We start from the raw sequence: 25,816 nt of genomic DNA on the forward strand, positions 1-25,816 counted from the left end.
TCACTGACAACACGCACAACTTCCAAGCATCTACATACTACTGAAACAAAGAAGGCTGCGCTGGTTCAGTCATGTTCACTGCATGCAAGAAGGGCACATTCCTAAAGACCTATTCTATGGTGAGTTAGCCTCAGGCCAAAGACCTGCTGTATACCCCCAGCTTCACTACAGAGATATATGCAAGCAAGACTTGAGGGCTCTCAGAATAGACACTGGCAGCTCAGAGGAGATGGCCAAGGACCGCGCCCGATGGAGTTCAGTACTCAGGAGCAGTTTGCTCACAGCTGAGATGGGCCTCCAAGTTCTGGAGGAAGAAAAACAAATGAGTTGCAGGAAACGACGGGCAACAGAGAGCACAGTTTTCTGATGTCCTCTTTGCGGCAGAAGCTGTGGCTTCCATATCAGACTGCACAGCCATGCTGTGGCTCTTCAAGGCACTGATCCATGGTTGTCTGTGACTGGCGGAAGCCTACTACCATAGTAAGCAAAGTACAAATAATAAAAAGTCCCAGAAGTATAAATTTTGGTCAGGAATCAAATCAATAACAGCTGAAAACCATGTTGACTTGTTAAATACTTCCCATAGTCACAGCCTTATTTTGTAGTATGTATTTTAATCTTGCCAATTCACATCTCCTTTTCTTTTTTTTTTTTTTTTTTTTGGTGAGGCTATTGGGATTAAGTGACTTGCCCAGGGTCACATAGCTAGTAAGTGTCAAGTGTCTGAGGTCAGATTTGTACTCAGGTACTCCTGACTCCAGAGCCGGTGCTCTATCTACTGTGCCACCTAGCTGCCCCTCACATCTCTTTTTCTAAGAGAGATCCAACAATATAAAGATATATTCTCTTACTTGATGGTCTCTGTTAGTGTAAACTATTCAGTGGACCATTTCAATTTCATCTTTGCATTTTTTCATATCTTCCCAGTCAGGCATTCCTCTTCTATCATTTATAGCGTCAGATTCCTAGTGCTTAATTTCATCAGATTAGTTCACTGTTTAGAAAAAATATCAATATGATTTTTTTTGTAATAGTCAAGAGTTAGAAACAAGCTGAGTACACATTGCTTGTGGGATAGTTAGTCAAAGTGTAGCATAAAAATGCAATTGAATAGGCTAGAGCAGTAAAGAATTATTAATATGCAGGATAAACATAGAAATATATGAAGATAGTGAACTGATAAAAGAAAACACATCAAAGAACATTCAGAATTATTCTGTAATGCAAATGATAGCAAAACTAAGAGTCAATGGAACTAATATAAAATTCAATGGTAAAACATATATTCTTACTTTTTGTTTCATTGTAAAGAACAAGTAAATAATGTATCATGTTTTCCAGTTGTAATTACATTATAAACTGGTTTTACTTAACTACCTTTCATTTTTTCTGTCCTATCTGACATACGACCCCACATGTAAATATTACTACCATCTTAGATTCCATATGATTGATTGTATACCTTTTACCCAATTATTATATTGTTAGGGTGCCATCCCAGTAAATCATGGCAAGCAAAAAAAAAAGGTACTTATATGCATAAAAGCATTCTTAGCTACTCCATTTCTCATCATAAAAGAATGATAAATTATGGTGATAGAATATTATATTGCTGTAAAAATGATGAATAGGAAGCATACAAAGAAATATAACAAGATGTCTATGAGGTAATACTGAGTTAAATCAGCAGATCCAGAAGTGTATATGCACCAACAAAAATGCTATTAAAATACAAAAAAAGGAAGCAGAATCAAATGACCTATGCCTTTGGGAAGATTGGAAAGGGAATGAACTACAAAAGTATTTCCTTTGATAATCTGTTGATCCATTTTCTTTGGCCTTATTAAGGGCTGAAGATTGTAGATTCTGTTGTGCCCCACTTTTCCTATGTTTATTTTATGGCTTGATTTTCTTGTATTACATTTAATTCTTTAAAAATCATGGCTATTACATCTAAAATTAGAGAAAAAATATTTAGGGATGAGGTCATAAATTAAATAAGTGGACCTGGAGAAATACATGTAGCATAGATTGTCTGACAAAGGCATAGAATAAAGAAATATTAGGGGGCATGTCTGATTTCACTAGATCTAAAAGAAGAACAAGTGATAAAACTAGAAAGGTAGATTGGGGGGAAGGGCAAAACATGAAAAGCTATGAATGTCAGCCTAAGCAATTTGGTTTTTTTTTAAAGTAATAAACATTTTTATTTAGAGTTTGGGGTTCAAATTTTTATCCCTCCTTCCCTCCCTCCTATTCCCCCTCCCTGAGGTGGTAAGCAATCAGACATAGGCTATGCATATACAGTTATGTAAAACATTAACAGGGCAGCTAGGTGGCACAGTGGATAAAGCACCAGCCCTGGATTCAGGAGGACATGAGTTCAAATCCAGTCTCAGACACTTGACACTTACTAGCTGTATGACCATAGGCAAGTCACTTAACCCTCATTGCCCCACCTCCCAAAAATTACTGTATTAGTCATTTTGTATAAGAAAACTTGAATAAAAGAAAAAAATGAAAGCAAGTGAAAAAAGCATACTTCAGACTGTTTTCAATCAATATTAGTTCTTTCTTTTGAGGTGGATATGTTTCATCAATAGTTCTTTGGGATTGTCTTGGATCATTGCATTGTTGAGAATAGTTAATTCTTTCACAGTTCTTCATTAAACAATATTTCTGTCTCTGCATAGTGTTCTCCTGGTTCTTCTCACTTCACTGTACATCAGTTTATACAAGTCTTTCCAGGCCTTTCTTAAATCATCCTGTTTTGTATTTCTTGCACAAGAATATTCCAGCACCATCATATACCACAGCTTTTTTAGCCATTCCCAAATTGATTGGCATTCCTTTGATTTCCAATTCTTAGCCATCACAAAAAGAGCTGCTATAAATATTTTTTTTTTTGTACAAATAGGTCTTTTTCTCTTTTTGAGTACGTCTTTGGGATATAAACCTACCACTGGTATTGCTGGATCAAAGGGTATGCACAGTTCTATAGTCCTTTGTATCTAGCAGTACCAGATCTCAAAATGGATTATAAAGTGATAAGTATCAATCTAGTACTGGCTAAGAAATAGAGAGATGGATCAGTGGAATAAAATAGGTAGAAATTACACTACAGTAAATGACTATATTCATCTAGTATATTATAAACCAAAAGATCCAAGCATTTGGAACAAAAATTCATTTTTTGACAAAAACTGCTGGGAAAATTAGAAAAAAAAAACATATGGCAGAAACTAGGTATAGACCAATTTCTCATACCAGTTACTAAAATAAGATCAAAATATAAAGGTCAACATATAAAGCATGATACCAAAAGCAAATTAAGAGAGTATCTCTTAGATGATCTGTCAGATTTATGGGCAGAGGAAGAATTTAGGACAAAAGAAGATATAGAGAATAAAACAAAATATAAAAGAGATCATTTTAATTATATAAAATTAAAAATCTTTTGCACAAAGAAATCTAACGTAACCAACATTACAAGGGAAGTAGAAAACTGGGAAAGAATTTTGAAACAAATATCTCTGATAAAGGCCTCATTTCTCAAATAGAGAACCGAATCAAATTTATAAAAAATTACAAATCATTCCCCAATTGATAAATGGTCAAAGGATATGAACAGGCAGTTTTCAGACAAAGAAATCAAAGCTATCTATAATCATATGAATAAATGTTATAGGTCACTATTCATCAGAGAAATGCAAATTAAAACAACTCTGAGGTATCACCTCATAGCTTTTAGAGGGGCAGTTATAACAAAAACAGAAAATATTTGATGTTGGAGGGGATGTGGGAAAGCTAGGATTCTAATCTACTGGTGGAGTTGTGAAAAGAGCCTAAGAATTTTGAACTTCATTTTTATTTTATTTATAGTTTGATACCTGGTATTGCTAGACCCCCTTTCTTCACTTTTTTATTGATTCTTTTACTATTCTTGACTATATTTTTCCTCCAAATTGATTTTATTATTTTTTTTTTCTTTTACTGTTTGTTGCTCAGATATTTCACTCACATCTGACTCCACGACCCCATTTGGGATTTTCTTGCCAAAGATACTGGAGTAGTTTGCCAGTTCCTTCTCCAGCTCATTTTAGAAATAAGGGACTGAGGCAAGTAAGGTTAAGTGAATTGCCCAGGGTCACATAGCCAGTAAGTATCTGAGGACAGATTTAAACTCAGGGAGATGATTCTTTCTAATTCCAGGCCCAGCACTCTATCCACTGAATGAACTAGCTGCCCCAATATTTTTCTACCTCTATTAAAATAATCCTTTGGCAGTTTGATTGGCGTGGCACTGAATAAGTGAATTAATTTAAAAGGTGTTATTTTTAAAATAGTTTTTTGGACAACGTATGAGCAATTGATATTTTTCTGATTATTTAAATATGTCTTTATTTGTGGGAATTTAGTATTTATGTGTGTATTGGCAAGCAGAATGTCAAGTATTTCATACTATTCATAATTATTTTAAATGGAATTTATCAATCTCTTCTTGCTGGAATGTGTAGGTAATATATAGGAATGATAATTATTTGTGTGGTTTTATTTTATATCCTTCAACTTTGTTGTAATAATTCTTTCAATTAATTATTTAATTGACTTTCTAGGATTCTCTAACTAAAGTATCATATCTACAATAGTATATCTATATAATTTTTTTTCCTAAAACCAACCAAGTTCATCTGCTGAATTTCAAACTATGACATGTCATCCTGAGTTTTTTCTTGCCACTGGGCTGTGATGACTGGAAGAGAGAGTCAGTCTGACAACTTTGTGCAGCTCTGCCTCACTTAAATTGAATTCATATGTAAGTCAAGACATTACACTCATGTTGTCATATGTCTATTTTGATAAAACACTCTGTTGAGGGTCTTCAATAAATGTGATTTGGAAGCTCTGAGATTTGTACTAATCATAATTCAAATAACTCCTTTATTTGAATATAAAACTTTTCAATTAATCTGGGATTTCTTAAGGTATTTTATGGTCTCTGGAGAATGCAGAATTCTCTTCATTAAGTATATTTGTTTTATTTTTCTTCATTGTATAACACTTGTTCAGTTTGTCATGGACTTTAAAAATTTTTAAGTTTTATTTTTGTCCTGATGGATATTATTTTTGGTATAAGCTTCAATATTTTTCTAGAACTTTCTTGTCTTTCTTTTTTTAAAATTATATGAACAACAACTTGTCCCTGTCTTCCCTCCTTATTCTTTGCCCCTACCATTTTCACATTTATTTACTCTCGAACTTGTGTTTATATATTCATTGATATTAAAAGTATTTATTAATTCTTTCCCACTGCCATAACAATTGGACATTTTTAATAAGAAAAATAAAACATTCTTACAAATATGCATAGTCCAGAAAAACGAATTTCCACAATTCCCATGTCCAAAAGTGTATGTCTCCTTTTACATTTTTCCCCACTTACATTTTCAAACAACCTTCTGGAAATAAGTGGGTGGATTGTTTGATCTTCAGTCCTCTGGGCTCAAGGTTTACGACTGTATTTTTCAGAGTTCTGATGTCTTTAAAAGTTTTTTTTTTCTGTCTTTAAAATGTCACCATTGCATAAATTGTTCTGCTAACTCTGCTCACTTCACCCTGCATTGGCCCACATAGGTATTCCCAATTTCCTTTGAAGCCATCTGTTTCATCATATCGTATGGTGCATTCATAGTTCTTTATATTCCAATGCCATAATTTATTTGAACATTTCCCCAAAATGTGAAATCTCAATTAGTTTCCAGACAATATTTAATACAAAAAAGCTTCTCTTAATATACTTGTACTTAGGGGCAGCTAGATGACGCAGTGGATAAAGCACAGGCCCTGGAGTCAAGGAGTACCTGAGTTCAAATCCGGCCTCAGACACTTAACACTTACTAGCTGTGTGACCCTGGGCAAGTCACTTAACCCCAATTGCCTCACTAAAAATATATATATACTTGTACTTATAGATTGTTTTCCTCTTCCACATATATGGGTTATAGATTTAGTAGTGGTATAGCTGAATGAAAGAGTATGCACAATTTAGAAATTTTGTGGGTCTAGTTCCAAATAGATTTTCTAAATATTTCAACCAATCCATAGTTTCACTAGCAGTTATTAATGTGCCTCTGTCTCTGTCTCTGTTTGTTGTGTGTGTATCTGTCTCTGACTCTCTGTCTCTGTCTCTCTTTTCCTCTGTCTCTGTCTTTCTCCTTCCTTCTGGTCCATCTCCCTCTCTCTCTCCCTCCACACACACACACACACACACACACACACACACACACACACACACACATACACACACACACACACACACACATACACACACACACACACATACACACACACACACACATGTACCACACCCCCTCCAACATTTATCATTTTCCTATTTGATCATTTTTATCATGTAGGTTTTCTGATGGTAAGAATCTTCTCCTCTTACCTCAATATGAATCCCCTAAGCTATGAATCTTCCACTGAATTAGATTGAGGGGGAGTGGGGATTTACTAGAATAAATTCCCTGGAAAGAGGAATGAACCCAAGTCAGTTTTTAAATTCCCTTTTCTTAGTAAAAGAATCCACCTCCCCTCACTCTAGCCATTTCTGTACTCCTGTATCTTCTGTCTCACCCTTTCTCCTGTTCACACACTCATAATTGTAGTTCCTAAATTCATATGGTAGGGCAGAAGTGTGTGGTTTGGGAGGAGGTTGGTTCAGATTGAGTCTTTGAAATGAATTATATTTTCAGGGACCTCAAATTCTGAAACTTGAAATAAGCCTGTGGAATTGCTTGCATTAGCTATGCCTAGCACATGTTGTGGGATTAGCTTGAGTGTGGTGAGTGGGAACTTTAGGTCTTTAACATCTACAATATTTTCCTGTTGCAGAGTTTCTGTCTTCTTTTGTTGTGAAATCAGTTTATTGTTCTTCTTGGAGAATATTCCCTTACTTTAATTTTTTTTTGAGGTTGAGGAAGTATGGAGCAAACTACTACTCAATCATTTGGCAATCACTTTACTACCATGTCAAATCTTTTTGACAAAATGACCTCCATTTACCTTTCAGACTTTGATTAAAATTCTTTATGATATACAGTTTTAATGGTAAATAGTGTTTTCCTGTAAGCTAGGTGTCATCCTATCTTCCTTCATTCTGTTCTATATTTCTCACTGTTCCCTCAGGTGCCTGACCCTACTACTTCCATGTGACTTACACACTTAGCCTTTCGGGAGATCAAAGCTGTTGGAAGCAATTTTCTGCCTTCTTCATTGATTTTTTTCACACTAAACTACCTGGCAGCTCCTGTTCCTGGGCCAGAATATCTATACTTCCCATTAAGCCTCTGAATGAGGAGGATTAATGTAATGGCAGAATGTAGTGTAGTCAGACCCAGAAATAAATCAAACAAGCAACCTCTTGGAATCAAAGGGCATATATGTACATTGGCTATTCAAAGCAAATTACTAAGTCAATTATATCTCCATTTCAAAAAAAGGGGAACAGAAAGAAAAGCCTCATGGATGAGGCACAGCATTTCCTACTGTGAAACTTACACAACAGTTTCTGCTGTGAAAATTAGCAAGTATAGACTTTTAAAAATCATACGAAGGTCTGATCAGAAAAATTAATGCCTAGTATATTCCCAGATTAATGAACATATAAACTTTACATAGTCTAAAATGTTGGTAGTAGAGGGGAAGGAAGTCTTAGGAAACATGCAAAAACATAACATATGTAAAAATTTCTTTCAACTTTTCTCATTCATCAGATGCAGAATGGAAAGTGGAAACTTGAGTAATTTGGTAATGATATTTCAAAACTCTGTATGAAAAATGATTTAAAGGAAAACTCAATTTCTTATTTTGGAAAAGACTATCAACCCTAAAGTCTTAAGGAAAATAAACTGATTAAGTAGCAGTATATTGTCCTTCCTTAGAAACACATTATCTGGGGCAGTTAGGTGGCGCAGTGGATAAAGCACCGGTCCCGGATTCAGGAGAACCTGAGTTCAAATCCAACTCAGACACTTGACACTTACTAGCTGTGTGACCCTGAGCAAGTCACTTAACCCTCTTGCTCAGCAAAAAAAATAAAAAAATAAACACATTATCTGGGGCAGCTAGGTGGCACAGTGGATAAAGCACTGGCCTTGGATTCAGGAGGACCTGAGTTCAAATCCAACCTCAGACACTTGACACTAGCTGTGTGACCTTGTGGAAATCACTTAACCCTCATTGCCCCACAAAAATTAAAAAATAAAATCTGGTTCTAACTTACTTCTGGGGGCGGCTAGGTGGCGCATTGGATAAAGCACCGGCCCTGGATTCAGGAGTACCTGAGTTCAAATCCGGCCTCAGACACTTAACACTTACTAGCTGTGTGACCCTGGGCAAGTCACTTAACCCAACTGCCTCACTAAAAAAAAAAAAAAAAACGACTCTAGAAACACCTTATCAATTACAATGTTTGAAGACAGATTAGGACTTTCTACAGATTTCCTTTCTGAAGCATCTAATGACAGCTTTCTTGTGCAAACCAGATATATTTTTTAAGCTTGTAGTGATGTGAGTTTAGATAAAAAAGGTAAGCAATGTTTATCTCAGATCACTTAGTGATAAAAAGGATTCAGGGTGGGCCACAAGATTTGATAGAGACAAATGGATTAGATTATATATACTTTCTAAAAATGGGTTTGACTACCTGAAATCAAAACCTAGAATTCAGAGACAGGTCATTTAATCATATATCTTTCTTGACCATAAATCTCTTATCTTCCTCTCTCATTTTCTTCAGTATCATTCCCATACTCACTCTATAATCTTCAAACTTTCCCTACCTACTAACACCTTTCCTGCTGCCCAGATATATATCCATGTTTCCCCAATCTTTCAAAATAATATTCATTTGATACAACAACCCCAAACAGTTATGCTTCTATACTTCTAGTCCTGAATAGCTGAAGGACTGGAGCCAAGATGGTGGAGAGAAGCCAGGAAGATGCCTGAGCTGCCCCAAATTTCCCTCAAAAACATTAAATCAAGCCTCTAAACAGATTTTGGAACTACAAAAAGAAACACATAATCATTCAACTTGAGATAATTTAGAAGACTTCTGGAAACGTCTGTTTCACTTGGGTGAAAGGGGAGGGCAGCACAGCTCAGAGCAGTTCAATGCAGCATGGAGAGGGTCTGGACAAGTTAACAGGAGGCTCCTGGCTATAGCACAAATTAGTAGCTAAGGCCCCTTGGTCCTGGTGTAGCAGGCTGGTGGCACAGCAAGTCATTTGTGAGATCCATCAGCCCTGGCAGAGAGGGCAAACTACTAACTAGAGAGCCACCTACAGGACAGGTGCAACTTGACCAAGCCATCCCAGCCCAGGGAGCCATCCCAGGGTGGTAAGGGATCCAAAAGCCACAGAGGTCTCAGAGCAGAAAGCCAGAGACCAGGCCCCTAAGCCCCAGCACAAGAAGCTTGCAGGAGTGGCCCTTATGCCCCAGGAGCAGAGCCCAACTTTATAAGTTTAAAAATAAGATACACTATGAGTAGGAAACAGAAAAAGGACCCTTACCATTGACAGCTTCTATAGAGATAGGGAAGACCAAAATACAAACTCATATGAGAACAATAATGTCAAAAGGCCTACATGTGAAGCCTCAAGGGAGAAGATGAATTGGTCTCAAGATCAAAAAATCTTCTTGTAAGTGCTCAAAAGGGCTTTTAAAAATCAAATGAGGGGGGCAGCTAGGTGGTGCAGTGGATAAAACACCATCCCTGAATTCAAGATGACCTGAGTTCAAATCTGGCCTCTGACAATTGACACTTACTAGCTGTCTGATACTAGGCAAGTCCCTTAACCCCAATTGCCTGACCAAAAAAAAAAAAATAAGCCCTCTTCTCTCCTCTGATAATGTCATTACATTGGTACAGACCATAATCAACTCATGCTTGCATGGTCTGCTTGTTAATCTGCCTGCCAAAATTCTCCCTTTACTTCAAGTTATCCTCCATTCAAGTGCTAAAATTGATTTTCCTAAAATGCAGGTGTGACTATCACAACCCTATTAAATAAATTCCAGAGGCTATCTCTCACTTCCAAGATCAAATATGTAATCCTTTGTTTGGTGTTCAAAAGTCTTCATAACCAAGGTATGCCCTTTCAAGTGCTTTTCCAGCCTTCTTACTCTTTACACCACCTCCCATGCATTTTCCAATTCAGTGAACCAGCCTCCTTGTTATTCCCCAAGAAGGCATAACATTTCTCAGCTCTCAGGAATTTTCCTTGCTGTCTCTCATGTCTAGAATGCCCTCTATCTTCATCTTGAACCCCTGAGATACCTTCAAATGCCAGCTAAAGTATCACCTTCTATGGGAACCTTTCTCAGTCCCTCTTATTTCTGATACTCACCCTCATTATTTTCTATTTATTCTGCTCATAGTTTGTATAATGTTCTTTGCATAATGTATTCCCCAGTAAATTCAGGGCTCCTTGACTGCAGGAACTGTCCTTTACATTTCCTTGTTCCCCAGTGCTTGGCACATAATAGACATATAATAAATGTTTATTTATTGACTAAGTGATTTCCCTGTAATTCCACCCCTTTCATATGAAGAAGGATTGAGGCATTAGGGGTTAATATCAGGTAATTTAAAGTAAGTGTTTTCCAATTCAGGGGCACTACCTCATACTTATTGGAGTAGATAATAGGACAGAAGAGGAAAATGACAAATATTGGAAGGGATGTGGGGAAATTGAGGGATTAATGCACTGTTGGTCGAGTTGTAAACTGATTCAATCATTCTGTAGAGTAATTTGTAACTATGCCCAAAGGGCTATAAAGCCATGTGTACACTTTGACCTAACAATACTACTACTGAGTCTGTATCCAAAAAATAATTTAAAAAAGGAAAAAAAAAAACTATTTCTGGTGTATTTAAAGCAGCTTTTTTTTTCTGGTGGCAAAGAATTGTAAATTGAGGGAATGTCCATCAGTTGGAGAATGGCTGAATAAATTGTAGTATATGATTATGATGGAATACTATTTTGCTATAAGAAAGGATGAGCAGGAAAAAAACTGGAAAAATTTACATGAGTTGATGCAAAGTGAAATGTACTGTGTGCAAAATAACCACAGTACTGTGGGATGATCAGCTATGAATGACTTAGGTATTCTTTGCAAGATGATGTTCCAAGAAAACTCTGAAGGGCCCAGGATGAAAAATGCTATCCATTCCAAAAGAAAGAAATGATGGTATCTGAACACAATTCAAGAATGTTGTTGTTGGTTTCTTTGTTGTTGTTGTTTTACTTTATTTCTCTTGAGGGTTTTTTTTGGGGGGAGGCTGTTTTCTTTCACAATATGACTAATATGGAAATATTTTGCATGATTACAAAAAATAAAGTGTTTTCCATCCACTCTTGTTTAGGTTTCCATTTTGAATTAACAATTTCTCATGATATTTTTTTGTGGGGCAATGAGGGTTAAGTGACTTGCCCAGCGTCACACAGCTAGTAAGTGTCAAGTGTCTGAGGCTGGATTTGAATTCAGGTACTCCTGAATCCAGGGCTGGTGCTATATCCAATGCATCATCTAGCTGCTCCCATGATATTTTGATGATGGGTGAGGAGAAGTGCTGTTCAGTCTGGTAAGATCAGAGATCGTCAGGTGATTTTTAATTTGGGGGGAACCACACTATTCATGAGGATGCAATGTGCCATAGAGATATACATAATGGTGATCAATCTTCTGTGTTATAGTAGACCCTTGGTTCACACCTAACTTGAGAAATCAATGCAAGAATTTAAATGTGGTTTTGTCAACCCCCTTTTCTACTTAGTTGCACTATCACTCAACAATTAGAATGTAAATTTCAAACAATGAAAAGGGACATTACATGTAAATACAGCAAACATTTTCCATCTGCTTCAGAAACTTTAAAAGAAATTGAATTCCCTAAACACTTATATCCTTATGTCTTTCCTGAATCTAAAAGATTTATACTCGCTAAAGACATGAATGTTTTGCTTTTTTGTGAAACAATGTATTGATAATGAGATTACTGATATTATTATATTTGGGGGGGGCAATGAGGGTTAAGTGACTTTCCTGGGGTCACACAGCTAGTGGCATATGTCTGAGCCTGGATTTGAACTCAGGTCCACCTGAATCCAGTGTCGGTGTTTATCCACTGTGCCCCCTAGCTGCCCCTATTGATATTATTTTTGCTCAATTTTGTCTATTAAGGAAAATGCAATTCCAAAAAAGTACCTTCTTTTAAAAATCAGTAATATTATGAATCATTTATGGCTACATAACTTAGAAATATAAACTTCTACTTAGAGAAGAACTTGGTGTATTCTTTTTATTCGTTTTTTCTTTTTATCTTATATTTATAGATATGTCATCTTTGAGCCAAACTTATGGCTCAGTAGCATTTCTTTTAAACTCTGAAGAGTATTTCATTTATGTCAAGTAAACTTCTAGAACTAACAAATTCTCAATAGAAATTAATTGGAAAACCCAAATACCTCTGAACCACCTGCAAAGAGTAAAGTAATCCAAAATTCAGTGGGTAACTAGAAAAATTCACTCATTGCAGATGGTTCAGAGGTATTTGGGTTTTCCAATGCTCCCTGCAAAAGATTACATTACCTGGCCCCAATAAAAAAAGAAATTTAATTTTAAGTAAAATGCTTGTAATCCCATAAGTCACTGAGATATTTCATGATTTTTTGGAATATTTATGTTATGATAAAACAACTAGTTAGCATTTTCTTTTTTTAAACAGTAGCCTTTTTTTAACTTTTCCTTAGTTTTAAAGAAAAAAATAATATAGGATTCATGTATAAAACACAAATGTTACATTAAAGAAAAATAAAATTTGAAGCATTGCTCCACCAATAGAATGCACATCAATATTTAGAAACACCCACTCCTATGCAATGAAAAACAAATAATGTGCCTTCTTAGAGATGTAGATTCTTAGAATAATGGAGTTTTACCAAAGCTGTCCAGAAACATCCCTAAATATCCTCTGAAATTGCTATACTGATACTAAAACATATGCCACAAGCTACCAAAGATAGTAAAAAGTGCCATGTGTATAAATTGTTTTAAAAACAGAAGTGGGCAAGTATTTGGAGGAAAGAAATATTGAAAGATAGCCTTGCTAAATCAAAAGGAAGAGATGGGCAATAAATGCCAAGTTAGTGAGCTCTTGTGAGATTTACTGCAAATTCTTACAGCTCAGCAGCTTCATTTTTTCCCTGTGAGGAAAATGAAGTTATTATAAGGTATCATGCCAAATCCCATGAAATGTCATGGCAAAGTGATAAGAAATTGTTCTTTTTTTGCATGGAACTGCCAACCATGAGTTCCTCAATTTCTATATTATCAAAATCTACCTCTGCTTTTAAGCTAAATATTTCACTATACTTAACACGTATAATTTTAAGGTTTGCATTGTGTGCATTTTTGAATCATGACAGTTTCCCTTTTTAAAACTTTCTTTGAAGAACTTTAAGATTTACTTTAGCTTAAAACATTTTAGCTAAACTTTTCTATTTAGTTGTATGCTGTTCATTGAATATTTTACTTCTACTGACTCAACCATTGATAAGTCATGAGTTTTGAGTTTTGGGTATTTGATTTTGTTTTTCCAAGGGTGGGGGTGAGATGTGCTAATCCGTTTACATTCTCTCTTTTAAATATTTGCAAAGTAGCTAAATTGTTTTTTCATGAAATAGAATAAACTAGCTCTGGAAGAGAAGAAACTATGCATCAGCCTTATTAATCCAGCACTCCAACCAACAAAACAACTAGCCGCAAATATTGACTTTATGTGTATGAAAACACTATGGATAGCATAAGCAATCAGCATGGATTAAACTTTTTGGTTGTGTGTTATCTGATTTTTTCATGAAAATACCAATAATACCATTTTTATAGCATATGATTACTAGTTTTTTCCCTCAGGGATCTCAGTTCCCTCTAATGTCCCCCAAAGTGACATTAGACAAGTCACTTTGAACTGGGAAAGTTTCTTCATTGTAAAGTGAGGAGGTTAAACTAAATGACTTCTAGATTTCCATCTAGCTATTGGCTTACAAAGGCAAGGAAATAGTGCAGATATAGCATTCAAATCTAACCAACAATCTCATGCTGTATAAAATTTGTTACAATGGTGAAGGAAAAGCAACGTTAGGACAACATTCACTCAATCAACAAATATGTACAGAACTCATATTGTAGGTCAAACATTGTACCAAGCACTGAAGATAATAAACAAACACATAAATATGAGTGAATGAATAAATGTATGAATAAATAAAAACATGAATAAATAAATGAGCAAATAAATGAATGAATGAATGAATGAATGAATAAACAAACAAACAAATAAATAAATAAATAAAAATTATCTCATCTCTTGCTTGCATTCTATATGGAGAGATAGCATACATACCTATAACTACATACAAAATAATTATATATAACAGATATAAAATGCATTGAAAATAATTTTTGCAAGTATACACTGCACACTGAGTAGATCAGAAAAGGCTTTTTGTAGAAAGAAACATTAGAACTGAGTCTTTAGAAACCAGGGATTATAGGAGTCAGAGGAAAGAAGAGAGAGCATTCAAGTCAGAGGAGATAGCTTATCCAAAGGCACAGAGATGATACAGGGAAAGTCATATGTGATCAATAGCAAGAAGGTCAGATGTAAAACTAAATAGAAAGCAAGTCATTATCATGGTTGTGAAAGGTTTTAAATAGGACTGTCCTAGTTTAACAACCAGTTCTTTGAAAAATTAACACAAATTTTTCAGTTTAATCTTTCTGCATTATTAGCATTTTTGTATCACATTCTTAAATCTATACAGCCAAAAAAACCAATAAACAAATCCTTGACTCATGGTAAGCTAATTTCTGAGGTATGAATATTTTTACTGAAAAAGAAAATAAATATTTCAAGCCTCTTAACCTCTGGTACACCCCTGTTTCAAATGTCAAACAAGAGGCAGCTAGGTGGCACAGTGGATAGAGCACCGGCCCTGGGGTCAGGAGTACCTGAGTTCAAATCCAGCCTCAGACACTTAACACTTACTAGCTGTGTAACCCTAGGCAAGTCACTTAATCCCAATTGCCTCACTTAAAAAATAAAATTAAAAAATTAAAATTAAAATCAAACTTCAAACAGAAAATTTTGTGCTTGGTCATAGAGATGAAAGGAGTCACTGGAATTTAGAGACTAGACTTTATCTAAAGAGGCTATCTTTCAATTATTCTTAAAACTTATAAAATATCTGACGGTTCTCTGTTATATTACCTTTCTACTTCTCCTAGTTAAATCATTCTACAGTTCTTACTTCATCCAATTTTCTATACATTTTCCTTTAATACAGTTTATATTTAAATTACCTTATGGTATATAATTTAATATAATTCCATGACATGCTCTCTAATATTGATTTGCTATTTTGCAACTAATGAAAATTATGTGATCAATGATAGATTAATGTTTCACATCAAATCTGTTAAAATACACCTTTCCCTTCCCCATTTAGAAACCTCTCTTTTTCAAAGAGAAAAATCTCAAGGCTTAATAAAAAGATGTTAACATTTTATAAAAATACAGTTGACTTTCTCAAACAATTTCCATTGTACTGAAATGATCAATGATGCTCCTGTAGAGCTGCTTACTTATTCATTTGTTTCCTTTTCAATAATTAGTGCATGTTTCCCATTTCAACAGGCAATTGCATTTAATTCACCTATGTAGTATAATAAGGAAAGAAAACTTTGAAATAAATGCAGAACTTGTCAGGTAGGTAAATAGTGCCTTAGAACATAAATTTCAATAGATCAGGGATATAAATAGAGCTTATTATATTCTGCACCTAAGAGGACCATACCATCTCATCAGAGAATGTCTTAAGATTGTTATAGGTTGAGACCACTGGCCAGATATTTGAAAGGTTCATATAGAATATCAACACTTTAAAGCTGTAGTAGTTAACTAAGCTGTAAATCAGGGCACATAAATAGTTCCTTGCTAAATTATGGCCTGCAAATTCTGGGAGTCTCTATCTTACCTAAGTCCAATTACTTGTCCAATCCATTCAAGGAACATTTATTAGGACCGGGTTCAACTCATAGTGCTAAGTACTTGAGGAATCACAAAGTTAAGACTAACAATATGGTAGATTAGGGGCAGCCAAACCACCGGCACTCTCAAAAATATCCCTCTCCAAAGAACTTTAAAATATCACTTCAAATCAAATTTTGGATCAGCAAAGCCAACAAAAGGTCATGGTGAAACATTTTTCATACCTAAGAAAACATTAGAGGTCACAAAAGGGTGGAGACCTCTCCAGAGCTCACATACAGCAGTGGCAAGAGTGGTTACAATAGCAGCAGCAGATTTGGGAAGTCTCAGCTCAGAGATAGTAAGTGGGTCAGAAAACTTGTTGGAAAGAGATCACAGGAAACCTTTTGCTGGCATTAAGTACAATTGGCATTTTTTGGCACCTCTATTCCCCATAAGCAATTCTGGGTCACAGTTCCAGGGTAGAGAGAAGCACTGGTGGTCAGTCACAAGGGAACAAGGGCCTGGTCATAGTTTTGAAGCAAAGAGTAGCACTAGCACTTGAGGCTTACAGGTGACCGAGGACCCTTTTCGGGTAAAGAACAGAGTGAAGATCAGAATGGCAGTGACTAATCTTCTCCCAGGATCACACATGCCATCCCTCAGAACTATTTTGAAAAAACAGAATAACAAAAAAGACTGAATCTTGTGAAAGTGCCTCTCTACTAGCAGGTGAGCAGAACACAACTTTAACATAAAGTTCCAAATCAAGAAATATGCTAGAAAAATGAGTACTCTCCTCTACACACACACACACACACACACACACACACACACACACACACACACACACAAATTTTACAATAAAAAGGTACAGTGGCAGGGAAGACCAAGAGACAAACTCAAGACAAAAAATGCGAAAATAGCTATTAAAAAGACATAAAGAAAAGTATTATTAGACCCAAAGCAAACAAGAATTCCTGGAAGATTTAAAGAAAGAAATAAGAACAATAAAAGAACAATTGGAAGAAAATAAGACTGACGCAAGCAAATTATGAAAAAGAACTAACAACTTAGTAAAAGAGGCACAAAAATACTGAAGAAAATACCTCAAAAAAGAATTGTAAAGTGTATACCTATATCCTTATTGGTGGTTATTTATTAATAAATTTATTGATCATTTGACTTGATAACAATAAGTAGCTTAACAAATCCTAAAAATCTTAGGTAGATACTTAATGTTTAATATAGAAAAGACCTATAAAGTCTAAACATACTTCATATCTAATATCTTAGATTTTCATCTGTGATATTGTACTACTAAAGCTAGAAGAAAAATGCCTATTTCTCTAAAATATCCTCTCAGGAACATCAATATAATACTGAAAATTGTAAGAAAATAATGGGATTTGGCAAATGCCCAGGGGACCCACCTGAACATTGATTTGGAATTGATTGGATTGAGTGAGACTGACTGATAGACTGACTGAGAACCTAATTAAGATTGATTAAGTCGAGGCCACACCTGACAAGCCCTGAGTGGAGTGTTGTTCTCAGAGGCTATGGACTATGACATCAACTTGAGACCACCCTCAACTAATCAGTTTGAAGGACCTCTCACTCTCGGGGTGAGGGACAGGAAGTAGGAGGTGAGGCTGGCTACCTGGGTCTGCCTTTTTGTTCTGGGACTTCAGCTTGGTGATAGAGAGGAAAGGAGATAGGCTTTTGTTGCTTTACTTTCTGTACTCCATGTGTTCTCTTTACTTTTTAATAAATTCTTAATGCTAAAAACTGGTGCTGACATTTCTAGCTTAAAAGTAAACCTTAGCTAGTCCCCCCCCATACACACACACACACACACACACACACACACACACACACACACACACACACACACACTGGGGGTAGAAACAAAGTGACCACATAATAGATTTTACTAGTCACAAGACATAATAGTTAGTTCAACAATATATTCTTACAACCTCTCCCTCATTCACTTTCTTGATCACTGACAAATTTTTTGAACAGAACATAGTTATCTAGTTATCTTTCTGATAACTAGATTGTTTAGAACTAGCAGACTTTTAGCAATTATGAAAATAGATGTGTTCCAGTTGTACTTCAGTCTCATTCAAATGATCACATTGCTTGTGCTATACTTTATATTTTATAATGTGAGCCTACTCACCCATCCCATCTGTACTATAAGATTGTGGAAGTAATTCATTCAAGAGACTTATAAAGCAACAGATATTTACTAAAGGGAATCAGTTCTGAAATTAATTCCTCCTAGTTATGAAGTGACAACTCCAATTCAGTATGGCCAGTGCAGAGACTCATCTTCTTAGATTCTGAGGTATGAGCAGTGATCAAAGTTGCATACCAATAAACAGAATATTGACCCAAACTGAACTATTCCATTGCATTCCTTAAGAGAGAAGGTTGTTTATTGGGCTTAGTTTTGGTTTTTAATAACAGCAATTGACATTTATCAAGAGGGCTTTAAATTTTCTAAAGCACTTCATATTCACTGTCTCTTTGAGCTTTGCAAAAAGTGATTTAGTATTAAAACCATTTTACAAATGAGAAAACAGTGGCTCTGAGAAATTAAGAGGACAAATTACTTAGGGTGACAATACTAATAAGGGTCAGAGAAGATTTGAAGTAAGGTCTTTATAACTCCAAAACTAGAACTCTATATATTATACATAATCATCTAGTATGCCAGATAGTGTTTGAATTGGAAAACAGCAGTCTTCTCATGAATTAACTTCTGTAACAATTGATTCTTATCTCTAAGATGAGGCAGCAGAAACTCAGAGAAATGAATTATTAGAAAACAAGCACTTTAAAGAAGATCTATACTTAATATGTGACAGATATGATAAATGACACATGCCTATCATTCTGTTGTTGGATTTCTTATTAACTGCTGTCTTTTCATAGACATATTATCTGACCTTCAAAACAACCCTATGGGACTGGGCAGTTGCTCTATTTTTTTTTAACTGTATGCAGATAAAGCTTCAAAGGTAACATTTGGTACAAGAATCCTAACTTAGAGTGTAGTTCCCCCCCCCCCACAAACACACACGCTATATATATATGTAGAAGAAGGGAGACAAAGTCAAGCAAGAACATATTGAAAAAGCTGATTGAAAAATTCTGGGATATTTAAAAAATAACATAATTCTCAATTTATTCCTTATTTCTAGGTATATGTGAAATACACAGGAACACAAATGGCACTGCTATGAGAATGAAGTATGTATCTAAGTTAGTGAGGCATAAAATCAGGGTAGTATTTTCCCACCCTCTTCTAGTTCATTCTGCACAAAGAACCCTGAGAGAGGAAGCTAAGCTCATAATTACCTAGCTAATTGTCAGTGATATAACAAAATTAGAGGTTTCATCTGTGACAAAGCGATAGATGTTGGTAATTTAATTACCCAGTGGTTTTGTATTGAACATCATGGGTCGAAGGAGAGGCCTTCTAAGTCAGTACTGATTAAATTTGTGTATAAATTACCCTCAAAATGTGCTTTTTATGTGATGTGCATATAGGAGATTACAGCTCAGTTAATAATGTGCATTATTTTTTTTTTTTTCTAATCTGGTGTGCACCAAAACAATCAGCAGTTTTAAGGGAATCCTAATTGGTTCCTAGTGCCATTTTTATGCAGATGACTCCCAGCTCTACAAGGCCACACCTGAGCTTTCCCTAAACATTTAATTCATTCATTTCACTTGAGGATTTGACACATTTCACCACAGAATAATAGTACAAAGTTTAATGAAAATAAACGGATATGCAAAAGCTTTGATTGTGAGTAGATAGGAGCATTTAGCAGAAAATCATACAATTAATTCCAACACAAGACTCTTTCAGAAGCAGAAAGCTGCATGCTTTAGAGAAATCTCTGTTATATATAAATATATCTAATTGCTTAATGTAATTCAATCTATAAAACATATGAAGTTTACTATGAATGATGCGTTATTTCAGTTACTAAGGAAGATAAAGGGATAATATCTGTCATCATAGACAATATCATTTAATAGAAGAGATAATATATGTAGGAAGGCAATGAGGTATTGCTTTGACTAGCTCGGAAATAAAGTCATAAATGTGGAAGATAATGGCCTTTTTCTCTTTGCTTAGCTTTTATGATGGGAGGAAGGAAAGATGGTAGAAACAAAAGAAAGGAGGAATTAAGGAAGAAAGGAAGGGAGGAAGGGAGAATAGTAGGAATGAAAGAAAGGAGGAAGAAAGGGAAGGAGAGAAAAAGAAGGAAGGTAAGAAAGAAAAGAAGGGAGAAAGGTGAGAGAGGGAAGGGGGAAGGAAGTAGAGATAAAATAAGACAGAAGATGGGAAGGAAATATGCATTTATTACATACTTACTATATGCCAAGGTGTATGCTAAGGATTGGGGATAAAAATTCAAGCCAAAAAAAAAAAATACAATTTCTTCCTTGTAAGATGGGGGAAGACACTAAAATGAGCCAAACAGTGGAGTGAGGGTGGGGGAGGCAGAGCATGATTTCATGATTTTGAAGTCCAAAACATCAGAAACAGAGCTAAAAGAAGAAAAATAAAATGAAAGCTCCATGATGACTTCACCAATGAGAGGTGGGCCTTGTGGAGAGATACTCATGGGTGAGGCCATAGAGGAATCTCCAAGGCAAAGAAGTCCCAAGATCTGAGGGAAGTACCAGGATGAGAATGGTAGAAGAATGATTTAAAGTTGGAAAGTCAGAAACAGGAAAAATATAGAAAGGATGGAACAACCTGAACTTCAGCACATAACATGCTTCTTTGTTTGTTTGTTTGAAAAAATCCCCAAAATGAGACTGGGAAACACAATCTTCATTTGAGATAAATATGTGGTATAACTTGGAGATCCAAAGAATCTTCATGCCTCTTACATAAGTGTAGAAATTTCAAAGAATTTGTGTGAAATTACATATTTTGTCTTGGATGTGCTAAATTAAATTTATGTTTTCAGAGCACCAAGTTGGTTGATATCTAATAGATGTGTTGATACAGTTTTGAAGCTTTGGAGAAATTTGTGAATATATATGTAGATCAGTGAGTCTTCATTAAAATAAGAGCATTAACTAGCATTTATATTGTGCTTTAAAGTTTTCAAGGCACTTCACAGGTCATATTTAATTTGATCCTTACAATGATCATACAGATAAGTATTATTATTATTATTATTCCCATTTTAAAGATGAGGAAATTTGGTATGGCACAGCTTAAATGACTTGACCAGAATCACAGAGCTAATAAGTAACATAAAATAGCCTTAAATTAAGATCTTCCTGACTCCAAAAATCAATGTATTTACTGCAATACTTAGTTTTCTGATGATAATTATATCCATGGCAGTGAATGAGGTCACTCTAAGAGAGTAGAGAAAAAATAAAAGTAAACTAGAGGTCTTAAAATAGTCTTTAAGAATACTGACAGGTAGGGGGTGTGGGCATTGAAATTAGGCTCAGCCTCCACAAGCAGAGCTTCCCCTTCCCCTCCCCCTCTGCTTCAGCTTGGGGAGGGGGGGGGTGGCCTCTGAGCTGGGCTAAGCTGTGCAGATGAAAAACCCCATGCAATGGCACGTCTGTGCACACAATGGGGAGGCGTGTGAAAATCCTCAGAGACGCTGGGATTTGCTTTACCCAGCCTCCAGCTCCACCAGGGATCATGGTCTCCGGCAACTTGAGGGCAGCCAGCCCTGATTTTCATCTGAGAGCAGGTTAATAAAAAGGAGGGCGGACAAGACAAAGGGGGAGACAGCACAAAGGAGGTTGGAGAAGACAGGGAAAAAGGAGGCCGGAAGATGCAGAATATTAAGAGAACAGGGGGACAGTATGGTGGATGGAGAAAGTGAGAAAGGGCTACAATACAGACATGCTAAAGATGCCAGGGGGTTGGCAACAGAGGTGAGGATGCTAAGGGGCTTTTCGGGAGGTTTGACAAAGTGAAAGGGGCTTGGAGTTAGAAGAAAGCAGCTGAGCAGTGAAAGCACAAGGAAGCTGGAGTGAAGGAGAAAAGAAGTGAAAGTTGGAGAAAGCTGGAGCATATCCTAAAGCAAGAGGCAGCAACTGCCATTATATTAAAAGCAGACAGGTTTGGGGCAGCTAGGTGGCACAGTGGATAAAGCACTGGCCTTGGATTCAGGAGAACCTGAGTTTAAATCCAGTCTCAGACACTTGACATTTAACTAGCTGTGTGACCCTGGGCAAGTCACTTAACCCTCATTGCCCTGCAAAAAAAAAAAAAAAAGCAGACAGGTTGTATAATTTGCATTTCTTAACCTTTATAGTTTACATTCATTTTTATAAATAAATTATGCTTTGATTATTTAATTAAGAGACTTCTTCATCGTTTGCTTATCAATTTAGGAGCAGTGTGGAGAAATTTTTAAACAGCCCATACTAAATTAACAGAGGTCAGATAGCCAGCCAGTCAAACATCCACAGATTAGTCCTCCAATAAGATTAGGCCCCCAGCCAAATTAGACCCCAGGTAAATTAGGCCAGCAAGTTAAAAATATTTCCACATTGGAATGGCAACCGCAGCAGGACTTGTGGCCCAATTATAATTTTTCTAAACTTATAATTTTTCATATAATTATAATTTTTATAAGTACTGTTATATTTTTTTTCAGATTAGCTAGTTATTTCTTTTTTACAGGGGCATGATCTGTATGTTGATCCAGTGAACAAAACTGAGTAGGATTAATTAGACAAACAGGAGGAGAACCAAGAGGGAGCAATGTATTGATAGTCCAGAGAGAGAAGTATATCAAAAAAGAAAGGATACTCAACAGTAGCAAAGGCAAAACATTAATCTATCAACAAATAATTAAGTCAGGCACTGTGGTAGGTGGTAGGTGTTTGAGCACAAAGACAGTTTAAGAAGGATGAGGACTTGATAAAGCCATCGTATTTGACAAATAAGAAATCATTGGCAACTGCAGTTGAAGCAATGCCAATTGAATTGTGGGGTCATAAACAAGATTTTTGATACTAGTAATTTGTTTTTCTTCTTTCCATTTTTGATCAAATCAACTAATATTTTATCTCTTTTATTGTTCTTTTTATTTTATTTTTTCATTTTTTGCAGGGCAATGGGGGTTAAGTGACTTGCCCAAGGTCACACAGCTAGTAATTGTCAAGTGTCTTTGATTTTCAGGATTTCTAATTCAGGGTTTAGTTGTGGATTTTGAATTTGTTCATTTTTTAGTTTTTAGTTGCATACCCAATTCAGTGATCTGCTTTTCCTCTATTTTATTGAGGTAAGCAGTGAGGGATATACATTTCCCCTAAAAACTGCTTTGGCAGCACCCCACAAATTTTGATTTCTTATCATTCACATTTTCCTTAATGAAATCATCAATTGGTTCTACGATTTATTCTTTGACCCACTTGTTTTTTAGGATCAGATTATTTAATTTCCACTTAGTTTTTAGTCTCTTTCAACTTTCCATTATTGAACGTAATTTTTATTGCATTATTATCTGAAAAGGATGTGTTTACTATTTCTGCTTTTCTACATGTGGTTGTAAGGTTTTTATGTCCTAGCATATGGCCAATTTATGTGTATGTCCCATGTACTGCTGAGAAGAAGGTATATTCCTTTCTATTCACATTAAATTTTCTCCAGAGGTCTATCATATCTAAATTTTCAAGAATTTAATTTATTTCCTTAATTTCCTTCTTGTTTATTTTTTGGTTAATTTTATCCAGTTCTGAGAGGGGAAGGCTAAGGTCCCCCATTACGAAAATTTAATTATCTATTTCCTCCTATCACTCATTCACCTTCTTGAAAAATTTAGATGCTATACCATTTGGTACATATATATTAAGTATGGCTATGACTTCAGCTTCCTTCTTTATCTCTTTTAACTACATATATTTTACTTTTGCTTTGTCTGAAATCATGATTGCTACCTCTGCTTTCTTTGCTTCAACTGAAGCAAAATAGATTCTCTTCCATCCCCTTACATGTATCCTTTGTATATATTTTTGCTTTAAATGTGTGTCTTGTAAACAACATATTCTCGTCATTAGTCCTCCCTCTCCCTTCTATTACCACCATCCCTTTTTAAATTTACTTATAGGGTAAGGTAGATTTCTTTATCCAAATAAGTGTTTTTTTTAATTTTCTCTTTGAGCCAACTTTGATGAGAGTAAGGTTTAATCTTTTCCTATACCCCCCCCATAATCCCCTCTATTATGACAGTTTTTTCATGCCTCTTGTGTGTGGGGGACAATTCACCCCAATCAATTTCTCCCCTCCTACTTCTTCCATGCAATTTCTATTTACCCCTTTATTTTTTTTTGAGGTGTTGTTCCATCAATGTCACCTTATAACCACACCCTCTGTCTACATATACTTCTAATTATTCTTATAATGAAGTTGTTATGACTTACAAATATTATCATCCCTTCAATATTACCTTATGACCACATACTCTCTCTACATATAGTCCTAATTACTCTAATAATTGCTCTTATAATAGTTATTAAGACTTACAAATATTATCTAATCATATAGAAATATAAACAGTTTAACCTTATTGAATTTATTATAGTTTTTCTTACTCAGTTCTTCTTTCTCTTTTTATGATTCTCTTCAGTTTTATATTTGGATGTCCAATATTTTTATTCAACTCTGGCCTTTTAATTAGAAATGATTGAAAGTCTTCTATTTTGTTAAATGTCCATTTTTTTCCCCCGAAAGAATATATGAAATTTTCCTGGGTAGGTGATTATTTGTTGTAAACCTAACTCCTTTGCCTTATGTTATATTCCAAGCCCTATGATTCTTTAATGTGGAAGGTGCCAAATCTTGTATGATTCTGACTGTAGCACCACAATATTTGAATTGTTTCTTTTTGGCTGCTTGAAATACTTTTTCTTTGATCTATGAACTTTGAAATTTGGCTATGATGTTCTGAGAAATTTTCACTTTGGGATCTCTTTCAGGTGGCGAATGGTGTATTCCTTCAATTTCTATTTTGTCCTCTGGTTCTAATGTTTCAGGGCAATTTTCTTTGATAATTTCCTGAAAAATATTGTCCAGGCTTTTTTGTCATGGCTTTCAGGTAGTCCAATAATTCTTATATTATCTCTCCTGGATCTCTTTTCTAGGTCAGTTATTTTTCCAACGAGAAATTTCAAATTTTCTTCTTTTTTTGTTGTTGTTGTTTTGTTGTTTTATTGTATCTTGGTGTCTCATAAAATCATTAGTTTCCATTTGTTTAATTATAATTTTAAAGAATTATTTTCTTCAGTGACCTTTTGTACTTCCTTTTCCATTTGGATAAAACTGTTTTTTTAGGTAGTTCTTTTCCTCAGTAAATTTTTGTATTTCTTTTTCATGTTTCTCTTGCATTATTGTTATGCCTTTCTCCAATTTTTCTTCTACTTCTCTAATTTGATATTTAAAGTCCTTTTTAAGCAATTCCAAACATTCTTTTTTCTCCTGAGACCAATTCTTTGAAGCTTCACCGATTGCCATTCTGTTGCTATTATCCTCCTCTATGTTTATGTCTTGATTTTCCCTATCACCATACTGCCAATAGTCAAGATTTTTTTTTGTCCAACATTATTTGCTCATTTTTCTCATTTTTGTGCCTATTTTTGTGCCTTTGATTTTTTTTTTTTTAAGTTGGGCTCTATTTCTACACTCTCCCAAGGTTTCTGCTGAGG

The sequence above is a fragment of the Dromiciops gliroides genome, chromosome 1 (assembly GCF_019393635.1).
Source record: "Dromiciops gliroides isolate mDroGli1 chromosome 1, mDroGli1.pri, whole genome shotgun sequence".
In the NCBI taxonomy this organism is placed as follows: domain Eukaryota; kingdom Metazoa; phylum Chordata; class Mammalia; order Microbiotheria; family Microbiotheriidae; genus Dromiciops; species Dromiciops gliroides.